We start from the raw sequence: 19,730 nt of genomic DNA, 5'->3' as shown, positions 1-19,730 counted from the left end.
TAAAAACAAAAATAAACAAATGGGACCTAATGAAACTTCAAAGCTTTTGCACAGCAAAGGAAACCATAACCAAGACCAAAAGACAACCCTCAGAATGGGAGAAAACATTTGCAAATGAAGCAACTGACAAAGGATTAATCTCCATAATTTACAAGCAGCTCATGCAGCTCAATAACAAAAAAACAAACAACCCCATCCAAAAATGGGCAGAAGACCTAAATAGACATTTCTCCAAAGAAGATATACAGAATGCCAACAAACACATGAAAGAATGCTCAACATCATTAATCATTAGAGAAATGCAAATCAAAACTACAATGAGATATCATCTCACACCAGTCAGAATGGCCATCATCAAAAAATCTAGAAACAATAAATGCTGGAGAGGGTGTGGAGAAAAGGGGACACTCTTGCACTGCTGGTGGGAATGTGAATTGGTTCAGCCACTGTGGAGAACAGTATGGAGGTTCCTTAAAAAACTACAAATAGAATTACCATATGACCCAGCAATCCCACTACTTGGCATATACCCTGAGAAAACCAAAATTCAAAAAGAGTCATGTACCAAAATGTTCATTGCAGCTCTATTTACAATAGCCAGGACATGGAAACAACCTAAGCGCCCATCATCGGATGAATGGATAAAGAAGATGTGGCACATATACACAATGGAATATTACTCAGCCTTAAAAAGAAATGAAATTGAGCTATTTGTAATGAGATGGATAGACCTAGAGTCTGTCATACAGAGTGAAGTAAGTCAGAAAGAAAAAGACAAATACCGTATGCTAACACATATATATGGAATTTAAGGGAAAAAAATGTCATGAAGAACCTAGGGGTAAGATAGGAATAAAGACGCAGACCTACTGGAGAACAGACTTGAGGGTATGGGGAGGGGGAGGGGTGAGTTTTGACAGGGCGAGAGAGAGTCATGGACATATACACACTAACAAACGTAGTAAGGTAGATAGCTGGGGGGAAGCAGCCGCAAGGCACAGGGATATTAGCTCGGTGCTTTGTGACAGCCTGGAAGGGTGGGATGGGGAGAGTGGGAGGGAGGGAGACGCAAGAGGGAAGACATATGGGAACATATGTATATGTATAGCTGATTCACTTTGCTATAAAGCAGAAACTAACACACCATTGTAAAGCAATTATACCCCAATAAAGATGTTTAAAAAAAAAAAAAAAAAAAAAAAAGAACGCTGCTTAACGGAACTCCAGAGACGGGCGCGAGCCACGGCTAAAAGTGCGGTCCCCAGAGACAGACATGAGACGCTAAGGACGCTGCTGCCACCACCAAGAAGCCTGTGTGCGAACACAGGTCACTATCCACACCCACCTTCTGGGGACTCTGTGCAGCCCGGCACTGCCAGGTTCCTGGGATCCAGGGACAACTCCCCCATGAGAACGCACAGCGCGCCTCAGGCTAGCAACGTCACGCCGGCCTCTGCCATCGCAGGCCCGACCGCACTCCGTGACCCTCCCTACCGCCACGACCTGAGTGAGCCAGAGCCTCCAAATCAGCGGCTCCTTTAACTCTGTCCTGTCTGAGCAAAGAACAGACGCCCTCTGGCGACCTACACGCAAAGGCGGGGCCAAACCCAAACCTGAGCCTCTGGGAGCTGTGAGAAAAAAGAAGAGAAAGGGAAATCTCTCCCAGCAGCCTCAGAAGCAGCGGATTAAAGTTCCACAATAACTTTATGTACCCTGCATCTGTGGAATACATGAATAGAAAAAGAATCATCCCAAATTAAGGAGCCGTGTGGATGAACGGCTCTTGGTTCTGCAGCCAGGAGTTAGTGCTGTGCCTCTGAGGTGGGAGAGACAACTTCAGGACACTGGTACACAAGAGGCCTCCCAGCTGTACATAATATCAAACGGCGAAAATCTCCCAGAGATCTCCATCTCAACGCCAGCACCCAGCTTCACGCAACAAACAGCAACCTACAGTGCTGGACATCCTATGCAAAACAAGTAGCAAGACAGGAACACAACACCACCCATTAGGAGAGAGGCTGCCCAAAATCATAATAAGTCGACAGACACCCTAAAACACACAACCAGACGTGGACCTGCCCACCAGAAAGACAAGATCCAGCCTCAATCAACAGAACACAGGCACTACTACCCTCCACCTGGAAGCCTACACAACCCACTGAACCAACCTTAGCCACTGGGTACAGACACTAACAACAACAGGAACTATGAACCTTCAGCCTGCAAAAAGGAGACCCCAAACACAGTAAGATAAGCAAAATGAGAAGACAGAAAAACACACAGCAGATGAAGGAGCAAGATAAAAACCCACCAGACCTAACAAATGAAGAGGAAATAGGCAGTCTACCTGAAAAACAATTCACAATAATGATAGTAAAGATGATCCAAAATCTTGAAAACAGAATAGACAAAATGCAAGAAACATTTAACAAGGACCTAGAAGAGCTAAAGATGAAACAAACAATGATAAACAACACAATAAATGAAATTAAAAATACTCTAGATGGGATCAATAGCAGAATAACTGAGGCAGAAGTACGGATAAGTGACCTGGAAGATAAAAGAGTGGAAATAACTAATGCAGAGCAGAATAAAGAAAAAAGAATGAAAAGAACTGAGGACCGTCTCAGAGACCTCTGGGACAACATTAAATGCACCAACTTTCGAATTATAGGGGTTCCAGAAGAAGAAGAGAAAAAGAAAGGGACTGAGAAAATATTTGAAGAGAATATAGTTGAAAACTTCCCTAATATGGGAAAGGAAATAGTGAATCAAGCCCAGGAAACACAGAGAGTCCCATACAGGATAAATCCAAGGAGAAATACACCAAGACACATACTAATCAAACTGTCAAAAATTAAATACAAAGAAAGCATATTAAAAGCAGCAAGGGAAAAACAACAAATAACACACAAGGGAATCCCCATAACGTTAACAGCTGATCTTTCAGCAGAAACTTTGCAAGCCAGAAGGGAGTGGCAGGACATATTGAAAGTGATGAAGGAGAAAAACCTGCAACCAAGATTACTCTACCCAGCAAGGATCTCATTCAGATTTGATGGAGAAATTAAAACCTTTACAGACAAGCAAAAGCTGAGAGAGTTCAGCACCACCAAACCAGCTCTACAACTGCTAAAGGAACTTCTCTAGGCAAGAAACACAAAAGAAGGAAAAGACCTACAATAACGAACCCAAAACAATTAAGAAAATGGGAATGGGAACATACATATCGATAATTACCGTAAATGTAAATGGACTAAATGCTCTCACCAAAGACACAGATTGGCTGAATGGATACAAAAACAAGACGCATATATCTGCTATCTACAAGAGACCAACTTCAGACCTAGAGACACATACAGACTGAAAGTAAAGGGATGGAAAAAGGTATTTCATGCAAATGGAAACCAAAAGAAAGCTGGAGTGCCAATTCTCATATCAGACAAAATAGGCTTTAAAATAAAGACTATTAGAAGAGACAAAGAAGGACACTACATAATGATCAAGGGATCAATCCAAGAAGAAGATAAAACAATTGTAAATATTTATGCACCCAACATAGGAGAACCTCAATATATAAGACAAATACTAACAGCCATAAAAGGGGAAATCAACAATAACACATTCATAGTAGGGGACTTTAACACCCCACTTTCACCAATGGACAGATCATGCAAAAGGAAAATAAATAAGAAAACACAAGCTTTAAATGATACATTAAACAAGATGGACTTAATTGATATTTTTAGGACATTCCATCCAAAAGCAACAGAATACACATTTTTCTCAAGTGCTCATGGAACATTCTCCAGGATAGATTATATCTTGCGTCACAAATCAAACCTTGGTAAATTTAAGAAAATTGAAATTGTATCAAGTATCTTTTCCGACCACAATGCTATGAGACTAGATATCAATTACAGGAAAAGATCTGTAAAAAATACAAACACATGGAGGCTAAACAATACACTACTTAATAACGAAGTGATCACCGAAGAAATCAAAGAGGAAATAAAAAATACCTAGGAACAAATGACAATGGAGACACAACGGCTCAAAATCTATGGGATGCAGCAAAAGCAGTCCTAAGAGGGAAGTTTATAGTAATACAATCCTACCTTAAAAAACAGGAAACATCTTGAATAAACAACCTAACCTTGCACCTAAAACAATTAGAGAAAGAAGAATATAAAAACCCCAAAGGTAGCAGAAGGAAAGAAATCATAAAAATCAGATCAGAAATAAATGAAAAAGAAATGAAGGAAACGATAGCAAAGATCAATAAAACTAAAAGCTGGTTCTTTGAAAGGGTAAACAAAATTGATAAACCATTAGCCAGACTCATCAAAAAAAAGGGGAGAAGACTGAAATCAATAGAATTAGAAATGAAAAAGGAGAAAGAAAAACTGACACTGCAGAAATACAAAAGATCATGAGAGATTACTACAAGCAACTCTATGCCAATAAAATGGACAACCTGGAAGAAATGGACAAATTCTTAGAAAGGAACAACCTGCCAAGACTGAATCAGGAAGAAATACAAAATACGAACAGACCAATCACAAGCACTGAAATTGAAACTGTGATTCAAAATCTTCCAACAAGCAAAAGCCCAGGAGCAGATGGCTTCACAGGCGAATTCTATCAAACATTTAGAGAAGAGCTATCACCTATCCTTCTCAAACTTTTCCAAAATATAGCAGAGGGAGGAACACTCCCCAACTCATTCTACGAGGCCACCATCACCCTGATACGAACACCAGACAAGGATGTCACAAAGAAAGAAAACTACAGGCCAATACCACTGATGAACATAGATGCAAAAATCCTCAACAAAATACTAGCAAACAGAATCCAACAGCACATTAAAAGGATCATACACCATGATCAAGTGGGTTTTATGCCAGGAATGCAAGGATTCTTCAATATATGCAAATCAATCAACGTGATACACCATATTAACAAATTGAAGGAGAAAAACCATATGATCATCTCAATAGATGCAGAGAAAGCTTTCGACAAAATTCAACACCAATTCATGATAAGAACCCTGCAGAAAGTAGGCATAGAGGGAACTTTCCTCAACATAATAAAGGCCATATATGACAAACCCACAGCCAACATCGTCCTCAATGGTGAAAAACTGCAAGCATTTCCACTAAGATCAGGAACAAGACAAGGTTGCCCACTCTCACCACTCTTATTCAACATAGTTTTGGAAGTTTTAGCCACAGCAATCAGAGAAGAAAAGGAAATAATAGGAATCCAAATCGGAAAAGAAGAAGTAAAGCTGTCACTCTTTGCAGATGACATGATACTATACATAGAGAATCCTAAAGATGCTACCAGAAAACTACGAGAGCTAATCAATGAATTTGGTAAAGTAGCAGGATACAAAATTAATGCACAGAAATCTCTGGCATTCCTATACACTAAGGATGAAAAATCTGAATGTGAAATTTAGAAAACACTCCCATTTACCATTGCAACAAAAAGAATAAAATATCTAGGAATAAACCCACCTAAGGAGACAAAACACCTGTATGCAGAAAATTATAAGACACTGAGGAAAGAAATTAAAGATGATACAAATAGATGGAGCGATGTACCATGTTCTTGGATTGGAAGAATCAACATTGTGAAAATGACTCTACTACCCAAAGCAATCTACAGATTCAATGCAATCCCTATCAAACTACCACTGGCATTTTTCACACAACTAGAACAAAAAATTTCGCAATTTGTATGGAAACACAAAAGACCCCGAATAGCCAAAGCAATCTTGAGAACGAAAAAAGGAGCTGGAGGAATCAGGCTCCCTGACTACAGACTATATTACAAAGCAACAGTAAACAAGACAGTATGGTACTGGCACAAAAACAGAAAGATAGATCAGTGGAACAGGATAGAAAGCCCAGAGATAAACCCACGCACATATGGACACTTTATCTTTGATAAAGGAGGCAGGAATGTACAGTGGAGAAAGGACAGCCTCTTCAATAAATGGTGCTGGGAAATCTGGACACGTACATGTAAAAGTATGAGATTAGATCACTGCCTAACACCATACACAAAAATAAGCTCAAAATGGATTAAAGACCTAAATGTAAGGCCAGAAACTATCAAACTCTTAGAAGAAAACATAGGAAGAACACTCTATGACATAAATCACAGCAAGATCCTTTCTGACCCACCTCCTAGAGTAATGGAAATAAAAACAAAAATAAACAAATGGGACCTAATGAAACTTCAAAGCTTTTGCACAGCAAAGGAAACCATAACCAAGACCAAAAGACAACCCTCAGAATGGGAGAAGACATTTGCAAATGAAGCAACTGACAAAGGATTAATCTCCAAAATTTACAAGCAGCTCATGCAGCTCAATAACAAAAAAACAAACAACCCCATCCAAAAATGGGCAGAAGACCTAAATAGACATTTCTCCAAAGAAGATATACAGACTGCCAACAAACACATGAAAGAATGCTCAACATCATTAATCATTAGAGAAATGCAAATCAAAACTACAATGAGATATCATCTCACACCAGTCAGAATGGCCATCATCAAAAAATCTAGAAACAATAAATGCTGGAGAGGGTGTGGAGAACAGGGGACACTCTTGCACTGCTGGTGGGAATGTGAAATGGTTCAGCCACTATGGAGAACAGTATGGAGGTTCCTTAAAAAACTACAAATAGAATTACCATATGACCCAGCAATCCCACTACTGGGCATATACCCTGAGAAAACCAAAATTCAAAAAGAGTCATGTACCAAAATGTTCATTGCAGCTCTATTTACAATAGCCCGGAGATGGAAACAACCTAAGCGCCCATCATCGGATGAATGGATAAAGAAGATGTGGCACATATACACAATGGAATATTACTCAGCCTTAAAAAGAAATGAAATTGAGCTATTTGTAATGAGATGGATAGAGCTAGAGTCTGTCATACAGAGTGAAGTAAGTCAGAAAGAAAAAGACAAATACCGTATGCTAACACATATATATGGAATTTAAGGGAAAAAAAATGTCATGAAGAACCTAGGGATAAGACAGGAATAAAGACGCAGACCTACTGGAGAACGGACTTGAGGATATGGGGAGGGGGAAGGGTGAGTTTTCACAGGGCGAGAGAGAGTCATGGACATATACACACTAACAAACGTAGTAAGGTAGATAGCTGGGGGGAAGCAGCCGCAAGGCACAGGGATATTAGCTCGGTGCTTTGTGACAGCCTGGAAGGGTGGGAGGGGGAGAGTGGGAGGGAGGGAGACGCAAGAGGGAAGACATATGGGAACATATGTATATGTATAGCTGATTCACTTTGTTAAAAAGTAGAAACTAACACACCATTGTAAAGCAATTATACCCCAATAAAGATGTTTAAAAAAAAAAAAAAATATCTAGGAATAAACCCACCTAAGGAGACAAAACACCTGTATGCAGAAAATTATAAGACACTGAGGAAAGAAATTAAAGATGATACAAATAGATGGAGAGATATACCATGTTCTTGGATTGGAAGAATCAACATTGTGATAATGACTCTACTACTGAAAGCAATCTACAGATTCAATGCAATCCCTATCAAACTACCACTAGCATTTTTCAAAGAATTAGAACAAAAAATTTCACAATTTGTATGGAAACACAAAAGACCCCGAATAGCCAAAGCAATCTTGAGAAGGAAAAACGGAGCTGGAGGACTCAGGCTTCCTGACTCCAGACTATACTACAAAGCTACAGTAATCAAGACAGTATGGTACTGGCACAAAAACAGAAAGATAGATCAATGGAACAGGATAGAAAGCCCAGAGATAAACCCATGCACATATGGTCCCCTTATCTTTTATAAAGGAGGCAGGAATGTACAGTGGAGAAAGGACAGCCTGTTCAATAAGTGGTTGTGTGAAAACTGGACAGCTACATGTAAAACTATGAGATTGGATCACTCCCTAATGCCATACACAAAAGTAAGCTCAAAATGGATTAAAGACCTACATGTAAGTCCAGAATCTATCAAACTCTTGGAGGAAAACATAGGCATGGCACTCTATGACATAAATCACAGCAAGGTCCTTTTTGACCCACCTCCTAGAGAAATGGAAATAAAAACAATAATAAACAAATGGGACCTAATGAAACTTAAAAGCTTTTGCGCAGCAAAGGAAACCATAAACAAAACCAAAAGACAACCCTCAGATGGGAGAAAATATTTGCAAATGAAGCAACTGACAAAGGATTAATCTCCATAATTTATAAGCAGCTCATGCAGCTTAATAACAAAAAGACAAACAACCCAATCCAAAAATGGGCAGAAGACCTAAATAGACATTTCTCCAGAGAAGATATACAGACTGCCAACAAACACATGAAAGAATGCTCAACATCACTAATCATTAGAGAAATGCAAATGAAAACTTCAATGAGATATCGTCTCACACCAGTCAGAATGGCCATCATCAAAAAATCTAGAAACAATAATTGCTGGAGAGGGTGTGGATACATGGGAACCCTCTTACACTGTTGGTGGGAATGTAAATTGATACAGCCACTATGGAGAACAGTATGGAGTTTCCTTGAAAAACTACAAATAGAACTACCATATGACCCAGCAATCCCAGTATTGGGCATATACCCTGAGAAAACCATAATTCAAAAAGGGTCATGTACCAAAATATTCATTGCAGCTCTATTTACAATAGCCTAGAGATGGAAACAACCTAAGTGTCCATCATCAGATGAATGGATAAAGAAGATGTGGCACATATATACAATGGAATATTACTCAGCCATAAAAAGAAACGAAATTGAGCCTTTTGTAATGAGGTGGATAGACCTAGAGTCTGTTATACAGAGTGAAGTAAGTCAGAAAGAGAGAGACAAATACCGTATGCTAACACATATATATGGAATTTAAGAAAAAAAGTGTCATGAAAAACCTAGTGGTGAAACAGGAATAAAGACACAGACGTAGTAGAGAATGGACTTGAGGCTATGGGGAGGGGGAAGGGTAAACTGTGACAAAGCGAGAGAAAGGCATGGACATATATACACTACCAAACATAAGGTAGATAGTTAGTGGGAAGCAGCCGCATAGCACAGGGAGATCAGCTCAGTGCTTTGTGACCGCCTGGAGGGGTGGGATAGGGAGGGTGGGAGGGAGGGAGATGCAAGCGGGAAGAGATATGGGAACAGTAATGTTGGAGGGGGGAGACCTTCAAGATGGTGGAGGAGTAAGATGTGGAGATCACCTTCCTCCCCACAAATACCTCAGGAATACCCCTACTTGTGGAGCAACTCCTACAGAATACCTACTGAATGCTGGCAGAAGACCTCAGACTTCCCAAAAGGTAAGAAACTCCCCAGGTACGTGGAAGAAAGGAAAAGAAAAAAGAGAAAACAGAAACAAAAGAATAGGGATGGGACCTGCACCTCTGGGTGGGAGCTGTGAAGGAGGAAAAGTTTCCAGACACTAGGAAGCCACTTCACTGGTAGAGACAGGGGAAACTTTAGAGTCATGTAGGATAGCACAGAAACAGGGGTTCACAGGGCAATGGGGAGAAATTCAAGCACAGAGGATTGGTGCCAACCTGCACTCACCAGCCTGAGAGGCTTGTCTGCTCACCTATAGGGGCAGGTGGGGGCTGGGAGCTGAGACTTGGGCTTAGGAGGTCACACTACAGAGAGAGGACTGAGGTTGGCTGTGTGAAAACAGCCAGAAGTGGGTAGTGCACCACAGCTACTTGGGAGGGAGTCTGGGGAAAATCTGGGAACTGCCTAGAGGCAAGAGACCATTGTTTTGGGGTACACAGGAAAGGGGATTCAGAGGACCCCCTAAATGAGCTCCAGAGATGGGTGACAGCTGCAGCTATCAGCGTAGACCCCAGAGACGGGCATGAAATGTTAAGGCTGCTGCTGCAGCCAACAAGAATCCTGTGTGCAAACACAGGTCACTATCCACACCTCCCCTAGTGGGAACCTATGAAGCCCACCACTGCGGGGGTCCAGTGATCCAGGGACAACTTCCCTGAGAGAACACAGGGCATAACCCAGCCTGTTTCAACATCACACCAGCCTCTACATCTGCAGGCTTGCCCCACATGCCGTACCCCTCCATCCCCTCGGCCTGAGTAAACTAGAGCCCCCTAATCAGCTGCTACTTTAACCCTGTCCTGTCTGAGTGAACAACAGATGCCTTCAGGCAACCTACATGCAGAGACTGGGCCAAATCCAAAGCTGAACCCCAGGAGCTGTGCAAACAAAGAAGAGAAAGGGAAATTTCTCCCAGCAGCCTCAGGAGTAGTGAATAAATCTCCACAATTAACTAGATGTACCCTGAATCTCTGGAATACATGACTAGACAATGAATCATCCCAAACTTGAGGTGGTGGACTTTGGGAGCAACTGTAGACTTCGGATTTGCTTCCTGCATTTAATTAGTTTCTGGTTTTATGTTTACCTTAGTTTAGTATTTAGAGCTTACTATCATTGGTAGATTTGTTTATTGATTTGATTGCTCTGTTCCTTTTTCAATTTATATATCTTTTCTTTTCCCTTTTTCTCTTTCTGTGAGTGTGTATGTGTATGCTTCTTTGTGTGATTTTGTCTGTATACCTTTGCTATTACCATTTGTTCTAGGGCTCTCTCTGTCCTTTTTTTTTCTTTTTAGTATAGTTTTTAGTGCTTGTTATCATTGGATTTGTTTTTTAGCTTGGCTGCTCTCTACTTTCTTTCTTTTTTTTTCTTATTGCATTTTTTAAATTTTTAATAATTTTTTATATTAATAAATTTTATTTTATTCTTTCTTTCTTTCTTTCTTTCTTTCTTTCTTTCTTTCTTTCTTTCTTTCTCCCTTTTCTTCTGAGCCAGTGGCAAACAGGGTCTTGGTGCTATGTCCAGGTGTGACGCCTGAGCCCCAGAGGTGGGAGAGCCGAGTTTTTAGGACATTGGTCCACCAGGAACCTCCAAGATCTGCCCACAAGTAAAACAAGATTTGAAGGATAAATTAAAACCATTACAGAAAGGCAAAAGTTAAGACAAATCAACACCACCAAATCAGCTTTACAACAAATGCCAAAGGAACTTCTCTAGGCAGGAAACACAAGAGAAGGAAAACACCTATAAAAACAAACCCAAAACAGTTAAAAAAATGGTAGTTGGAACATACATATTAATAATTACCTTAAATGTAAATGGATTAAATTCTCCAAACAAAAGACATAGATGGGCTGAATGGATACAAAACCAAGACCTGTATATATATACTGTCTAAAAGAGACCCACTTCAGACCTAGGGACACATACAGACTGAAGGTGAGGGGATGGAAAAAGATATTCCATGCAAATGGAAATCAAAAGATAGCTGGAGTAGCAATTCTCATATCAGACAAAATAGACTTTAAAATAAAGACTATTACAAGAGACAAAGAAGGACACTACATAATGATCAATGGATCAAACCAAGAAGAAGATATAACAGTTGTAAATATTTATGCACCCAACAGAGGAGCACCTCAATACATAAGGCAAATGCTAATAGCCATAAAAGGGGAAACCGACAGTAACACCATAATAGTAGGAGACTTTAACACCCCATGTTCACCAATGGACAGATCACCCAAATGGAAAATAAATAAGGAAACACAAGTTTTAAATGACACATTAAACAATACGAACTTAACTGATATTTATAGGACATTCCATCCCAAAACAACAGAATACACTTTCTTCTCAAGTGCTCGTGGAACATAATACTCCAGGATAGATCATATCTTGGGTCCCAAATCAAGCCTTGGTAAATTTAAGAAAACTGACATTGTATCAAGTATCTTTTCCAACGAAAACACTATGAGACAAGATATCAATTACAGGAAAAAAAATTGTAAAAAGGACAAACGCGTGGAGGCTAAACAATATGCCCCTCAATAACCAAGAGATCACTGAAGAAAACAAAGAGGAAATCAAAAAAACCATAGAAACAAATGACAAGGAAAACACAATGATGCAAAACCTATGGAATGCAGCAAAAGCCATTCTAAGAGGGAAGGTTATAGCAATAAAATCCTACCTCAGTAAACAAGAAAAATTTCAAATAAACAACCTAACCTTACACCTAAAGCAATTAGAGAAAGAAGAACAACAACAACAACAAAAACCCCAAAGTTAGCAGAAGAAAGGAAATCATAAAGATCAGATCAGAAATAAATGAAAAAGAAATGAAGAAAACAATAGCAAAGATCAGTAAAACTAAAAGTTGTTTTTTTGAGAAGATAAAAGAAAATTGATAAAACATAAGCCAGACTCATCAAGTAAAAGAGGGAGAAGACTCAAATCAATAGAAATAGAAATGAAAGAGAAGTAACAACTGACACTGCAGAAATACAAAGGATCATGAGAGATTACTACAAGCAACTCTATGCCAATAAAAGGGACAACCCGGAAGAAAGGACAAATTCGTAGAAAAGCACAACATTCCGAGACTGAACCAGGAAGAAAGAGAAAAAATTAACAGACCAATCACAAGCACTGAAATTGAAATTGTGATTAAAAATCTTCCAACAAACAAAAGCTCAGGAGCAGACAGCTTCACACGTGAATTCTATCAAACATTTAGGGAAAAGATAACACCTATCCTTCTCAAACTTTTCCAAAATATAGCAGATGAAGGAACACTCCCAAACTCATTCTATGAGTCCACTACCACACTGATACCAAAACCAGAAAAAGATGTCACAAATAAAGAAAACTACAGGCCAATATCACTGATGAACATACATGCAAAAATCCTCAACAAAATACTAGCAAAAAGAATCCAAAAGCACATTAAAAGGTTCATACACCATGATCAAGTGGAGTTTATCCCAGGAAGGCAAGCATTCTTCAATATACACAAATCAATCAATTTAATACACCTTATTAAAAAACTGAAGGAGAAAAACCATATGATCATCGCAATAGATGCAGGAAACGCTTTTGAGAGTATTCAACACACGTTTGTGATAAAAACTCTCCAGAAAGTAGGCATAGAGGGAACTTATCTCAACATAATAAAGGCCATATATGACAAACCCACAGCCAACATTGTTCTCAATGGTGAAAAACTGAAACCATTTCCACTAAGAACAGGAGCAAGGTTGCTCACTCTCACCACTATTATTCAACATAGTTTTGGAAATTGTAGCCTCAGTAATCAGAGAAGAAAAAGAAATAAAAGGAATCCAAAGAAGAAGTAAAACTCTGGTACTTTTTTATTTCCTCTTTAATTTCTTCAGTGATCTCTTGGTTATTAAGTAGTGTATTGTTTAGCCTCCATGTGTTTGTATTTTTTTACAGATTTTTCCAGTAATTATTATCTATTCTCATAGCATTGAGGTCGGAAAAGATACTTGACACAATTTCAATTTTCTTAAATTTACCAAAAGCTTGTTTTGTGACCCAAGATATGATCTATCCTGGAGAATGTTCCATGAGTACTTGAGAAGAAAGTTTATTACGTTGTTTTTGGATGGTGTGTCCTATAAATATCAAGTCCATCTTGTTTAATGTACCATTTAGAGCTTGTGTTCCCTTACTTATTTTCATTTTGAATGACCTTTTCATTGGTGAAAGTGGGGTGTTAAGGTCCCCTACTATGATTGTGTTACTGTCAATTTCCCCATTTGTGCCTGTTAGCATTTGCCTTATGTATTGAGGTGCTCCTCTGTTGGGTGCATAAATATTTACAACTGTTATATCTTCTTCTTTGATCGATCCCTTGATCATTATGTAGTGTCCTTCTTTGTCTCTTGTAATAGTCTTTGTTTTAAACTCTATTTTGTCTGAAATGAGAATTGCAACTCCAGCTATCTTTTGATTTCCATTTGCATGGAATATCTTTTTCCATCCCCTCACTTTCAGTCTGTACGTGTCCCTAGGTCTGAAGTGGGTCTCTTGTAAACAGCATATATACAGGTCTTGTTTTTGTATCCATTCCGCCAGTCTATATGTTTTGGTTGGGGCATTTAATCCATTTACATTTAAGGTAATTATTCATATGCATGTTCCTATTACCAGTTTCTTAATTGTTTGGGGTATGTTATTGTAGGTCTTTTCGTTCTTTTGTGTTTCTTGCCTAGAGAAGTTCCTTTAGCATTTGTTGTAAAGCTGGTCTGGTGGTGCTGAATTCTCTTAGCTTTTGCTTGTCTGTAAATGTTTCAATTTCTCTGTCGAATCTGAATGAGATCCTTGCTGAGTAGAGTAATGTTGGTTATAGGTTTTTCCATTTCATCACTTTAAATGTGTCCTGTCACTCCCTCTGGCTTGCAGAGTTTCTGCTGAAAGATCAGCTGTTTACCTTATGGGGATTCCCTTGTATGTTATTTGTTGTTTTTCCCTTGCTGCTTTTAATATTTTTTCTTCATATTTAATTTTTGATAGTTTATTAATATGTTTCTTGGCCTGTTTCTCCTCGGACATATCCTATATGGAACTCTCTGTACTTCCTGAACTTGTTTATCTATTTCCTTTCCCATATTAGGCAAAATTTCAAGTATAATCTCTTCAAATATTTTCTCATTCCCTTTCTTTTTCTCTTCTTCTTCTTGGACCCCTATAATTCAAATGTTCATACATTTAATGTTGTCTCAGAGGGTCTGAGACTGTCCTAATTATTTTCATTCTTTCTTTCCTTTTTCTGCTCTGCACTAGTTATTTCCACTATTTTATCCTCCAGGTCACTTATCCGTTCTTCTGCCTCAGTTATTCTGCTATTGATTCCTTCTAGAGAATTTTGAATTTCATTTATTGTGTTTGTTCACAATTTCATCATTGTTTGTTTGCTGTTTGGTTCTACTAGGTCCTTGTTAAACATTTCTTGTATTTTCTCAATTCTATTTCCAAGATTTTGGATCATCTTTACTCTTATTACTCTGAATTCTTTTTCAGATAGACTGCATATTTCCTCTTCCTTTGTTTGATCTGGTGGGTTTTTACCTTGCTGCTTCATCTGCTGCATATTTCTCTGTCTTCTCATTTTGCTTAACTTACTGTGTTTGGTTCCCCTTTTTGCAGGCTGCACATTCCTAGTTCCCATTGTTTTTGGTGTCTGCCCCCAGTGGGTAACATTTCAGTGGGTTGTGTAGGCTTCCTTTTTGAGGGGACTAGTGCCTGTGTTCTGGAGAATGAGGCTGGATCTTGTCTTTCTGGTGGGCAGGTCCACATCCGGTGGTTTGTTTCTTGGGGTCTGTGACCTTCTTATGATTTTAGGCAGCCTTTCTGCTAGTGGATGGGGTTATGTTCCTGTCTTGCTAGTTGTTTGGTATAGGGTGTCCATCACTGTAGCTTGCTGGTCGTTGAGTGGATCTGGGTCTTGGTGTTGAGATGGAGATCTCTGGGAGATTTTCACCATTTGATATTATGTGAAGCTGGGAGGTCTCTGGTGGATCAATGTCCTGAACTTGGCTCTCCCATCTCAGAGGCACAGGCCTGACACCAGCCACAGCACCAAGACCCTGTCATCCACACAGCTCAGAATAAAAGGGAGAAAAAAGAAAGAAAGAAAAATAAATAAATAAATAAATAATATAAAATAAAGTTATTAAAATAAGATAATTATTAAAAATTAAAAAGTAATAAAAAAGAGAAAGAAAGAAAGAAGAGAGCAAGCAAACCAAAAAACAAATCCATCAATGATAACAAGCACTAAAAAGTATACAAAAAGAAAAAAAATGGACAGTCAGAACCCTAGGACAAATTCCAAAAGCAAAGCTATACAGACAAAGTCACACAAAAAAGCATACATATACATACTCAGAAAAAGAGACAAAGAAAAAAAAATATATATATATATAGTTCCTCCCAAAGTCCACCGCCTCAGTTTGGGATGATTCACTTTCTTTTCAGGTATTCCACAGACGCAGGGTACATCAAGTTGATTGTGGAGATTTAATTTGCTGCTCCTGAGGCTGCTGGGAGAATTTTCCCTTTCTGTTCTTTCTTCACACAGCTCCTGGGGTTCAGCTTTGGATTTGGCCCCACCTCTGTGTGTACATCGCCTGAGGGCGTCTGTTCTTCGCTCAGACAGGACAGGATTAAAGTAGCAGCTGATCGGGGCCTCTGGCTCAGTCAGCCCAGGGTGAGGGAGCAGTACACAATGCAGAGCGAGCCTGCAGCGGCAGAGGCTGACATGACTTTGCAACAGCATGAGCCGCTCCGTGTATTCTCCTGGGGAAGTTGTCCCTGGATCATGGGACCCTGGCAGTGGCAGGCTGCACAGGCTCCTGGGAGGGGAAGTGTGGATAGTGACCTGTGCTGGCACACAGGCTTCTTGGTGGTGGCATCAGCAGCCTTAGCCTCTCATGCCCATCTCTGGGGTCCACGCTGATAGCTGCGGCTGGCACCCATCTCTGGAGCTCGTTTAAGTGGTGCTCTTAATCACCTCTCCTCGCGCACCATGAAACAAAGAGACAAGAAAAAGTCTCTTGCCTCTTCGGCAGTTCCGGACTTTTTCTGGACTCCCTCCTGGCTAGCTGTGGCACACTAGCTCTCTTCAGGCTGTGTTCACGCAGGCAACCCTAGTCCTCTCCCTGGGATCCGACCTCCGAATACGGAGCCTCAGCTCCCAGCCCCCACCTGCCAAGGCGGGTGAGCAGACAAGCCTCTTGGGCTGGTGAGTGCTGGTCAGCACCGATCCTCTGTGCAGGAATCTCTCCGCTTTGTCCTCTGCACCCCTATTGCTGCACTCTCCTCCGTGACTCTGAAGCTTCCCCCTTGCCACATGCCCCACTGTCTCCGCCAGTTAAGGGGCTTCCTAGTGTGTGGAAACTTTTCCTCCTTTGCAGCTCCCTCCCTGAGGTGCAGGTCCCATCCCCATTCTTTTGTCTCTGTTTTTTCTTTTTTCTTTTGCCCTACCCAGGTACGTGGGGGTTTCTTGCCTTTTGGGAGGTCTGAGGTCTTCTGCCAGCGTTCAGTAGGTGTTCTGCAGGAGTTGTTCCACATGTAGATGTATTTCTGATGTACTTGTGGGGAGGAAGGTGATCTCCACGTCTTACTCTTCTGCCATCTTGAAGGTCTCCAAGTCTGCCCAATTTCTATGTAGCTATGGTAATGGCATATGCACTGCTTACTTTGTAGGATTGCAGTTGCAAAAGAAGAAAATATATTTTTAGTGTTCTCTAAAAATTAGGAAAACAATCATTTTTTAAAACTAAAATTAGCCAAAAGTCATGAGTTCTAGGCCCAGTTCCTCCACAATATAGTTGTATGAATTTTCACAAGTTTCTTAAACTCTCTGGTTTCAACTGCAAATATTATTTTATTTTTCATGATTTTTGCAAGGTTAATCTCATTCATCAGTTTTAAAAATGTTTTTCTTGAACTAAAACCTTTATTACTTGGGCCAAACCCAGTGATGTATTAAATTGAGAGAGAATGAAAGTGGACTATTGAGCTGGGTTTACTTTATGGGCATGTCAGAGGCACATGGAGATGTTGATAAGGTATCTTCATTTGAAACCTCAGCACCTCCTGCTTTGGAACAAAACAGATCTCATCAAGAGTAGAGACCCAGAGCAGAGCTCATAGAGGAAAAGCAGAGATATAAATGACTGGAGAATTGCTCCCAGGGTGCTGAGTCAGCCAAAACAGAGCCTCCTGCTGAGCTCAATGGATCTTTTCTCATTTGCCTGGAACATTGGCTGGAAGCTGCTTTGGCAGTGCCTGCTGGGAAGACAATTTTTAGTCCATTGATTCATTTGAGCTGGGCAGTTTGCCCTAGTACTTAGGCACTCGGACAAAAATACCCTTAATCGCTGGCAAACCCTGGGATGTAGAGACAGCCAGTGGCTCAATCAGCACCTCGGGGCTGCCCAAGGGAGAAGGAGAGTCTAGAAACCCTGGGATGCCAGTCACTGAGTATTTACACAAGTCAAGGCTTGATTTTTCAAGCCCAAACTCTAAAGAATCCCTGATTTGGGGGTCAGGAACATCCTAACTAAAGAGCACTGCACTCTATCTTTCACCTTCAGTCAAACCAAGAGCAGCTGGGGCACAGGTCCCCTCCTCATGTTCTCACGATCTATGCTGATCTGACTGCTACCTCTCTCAGGGTATGGCTTCCCCAGGAAGATTTCCCTGACCTCCCTCTTTCTCCTTGTTGGGATCAGGTCCTATCCTGATCCTCCTCAAAACCTTGCCTACTTACCAGTATTTTATCACCATCACAGCAAATTATAATTACCTCTTATTTATCTTTTCAATAAGACTCTTACATGAGACTGAGAACTTCTATTTAATTACTTATCTCTAGCACCTAGCACAGTTCCTAGCATATTAAACACCCTTAAATCCTTAAATAATTATAAAGAGAAGGAGGGAGGGAATGAACAGAGGAGGGACAGAGGCAGAGGTGACTACTCGGACGAAGTAAGCCATGTGTTGACCGAGGAAGTAAAATGGTACATCCAAGTTGGTGACCAAAATCTCTCAAAGCAGTGCTAACAGGAGAATCTGATGTCTCAGTAGTCAATACAGTAAGTTGGAGGAAAAACTAATTCTGGAACTGAGAATCAAAAGGCCTTAGTTTTACTTTTGACTCCACCTCTACAGTAACTGCCTAATACAGGGCCACACAACAACATGTGCTCAGCTTCAGCATCCTCATCTGTAAAGCCTTGAGATGCTTAGACTCCACCTCTACAGTAACTGCCTAATGCAGGGCCACACAACAACATGTGCTCAGCTTCAGCATCCTCATCTGTAAAGCCTTGAGATGCTTAGGTGAAATAATTAGTGTACAAGTATTTCAGAAGTTTAAAGAGTCCTATGAATGCAAAGGATTATTAAAGTCTCTGTCAATACCCTGAAAGAATTAGGACTACTTTCATCAATTAATGGTTCCTTTCTCTGTCCAAACCTGAGGCCATATGACTCAGATAGGAAAAACAAAAAAGTATTATCTGCTCTGTTTATGAATTTGCCTTTTTAAAATTTATTTATTTAATTTATTTATTTTTGGCTGTATTGGGTCTTCATTGCTGGGAGCGGGTTTTCTCTAGGTGCGGCGAGCAAGGGCTACCCTTCATTGTGGTGTTCAGACTTCTCATTGCAGTGGCTTCTCTTGTTGCGGAGCACAGGCTCTAGGCATGTGGGTTTCAGTAGTTGTGGCTTGAGGGCTCAGTAGTTGTGGCTCACTGGCTCTAGAGTGAAGGCTCAGTGGTTGTGGTGCATGGCTTAGTTGTTCCACGGCATGTGAGATCTTCCTGGACCAGGACTCAAACCTATGTCCCCTGCATTGGCAGGCAGATTCTTAACCACTGCATCACCAGGGAAGCCCCTGAATATGCCTTTTTGTTGTAAGTAAAATTTCTTCATGAAGTAAAAACTCCTGTAACACAGAAAATACACCATGTTTTAACAATAATGACAAGGATGCCTTAAGCAGATACAACATCATAGAAAGTCCTCAAAACATACTCATGTTGGATTTTTACAAGAATTTCTTCATAAAGGCCAATCAGATAGGATAGCCCCAATTTACAGATGGTCAAAGTGAGACTCATTGAAGTTAAGTGACTTGTTCAAGATTGTATACTTGGTAAGCATCTGGAAGATTGCTAAACACAAGGTAAGTTCAAAACTATTTATAGAAATATAGTGCTGGAAAGATCTGAAAGGTAAACAAATCCAACTTCCTACGTACTGCAGGAAACCCTTCTGACAGAAGGATATACCAAACAACTGA

This window comes from Phocoena sinus, chromosome 14, assembly GCF_008692025.1.
Source record: "Phocoena sinus isolate mPhoSin1 chromosome 14, mPhoSin1.pri, whole genome shotgun sequence".
NCBI lineage: Eukaryota > Metazoa > Chordata > Mammalia > Artiodactyla > Phocoenidae > Phocoena > Phocoena sinus.
The sequence above is the reverse complement of the archived record's forward strand: the minus strand, read 5'-3'. Positions refer to the sequence as shown.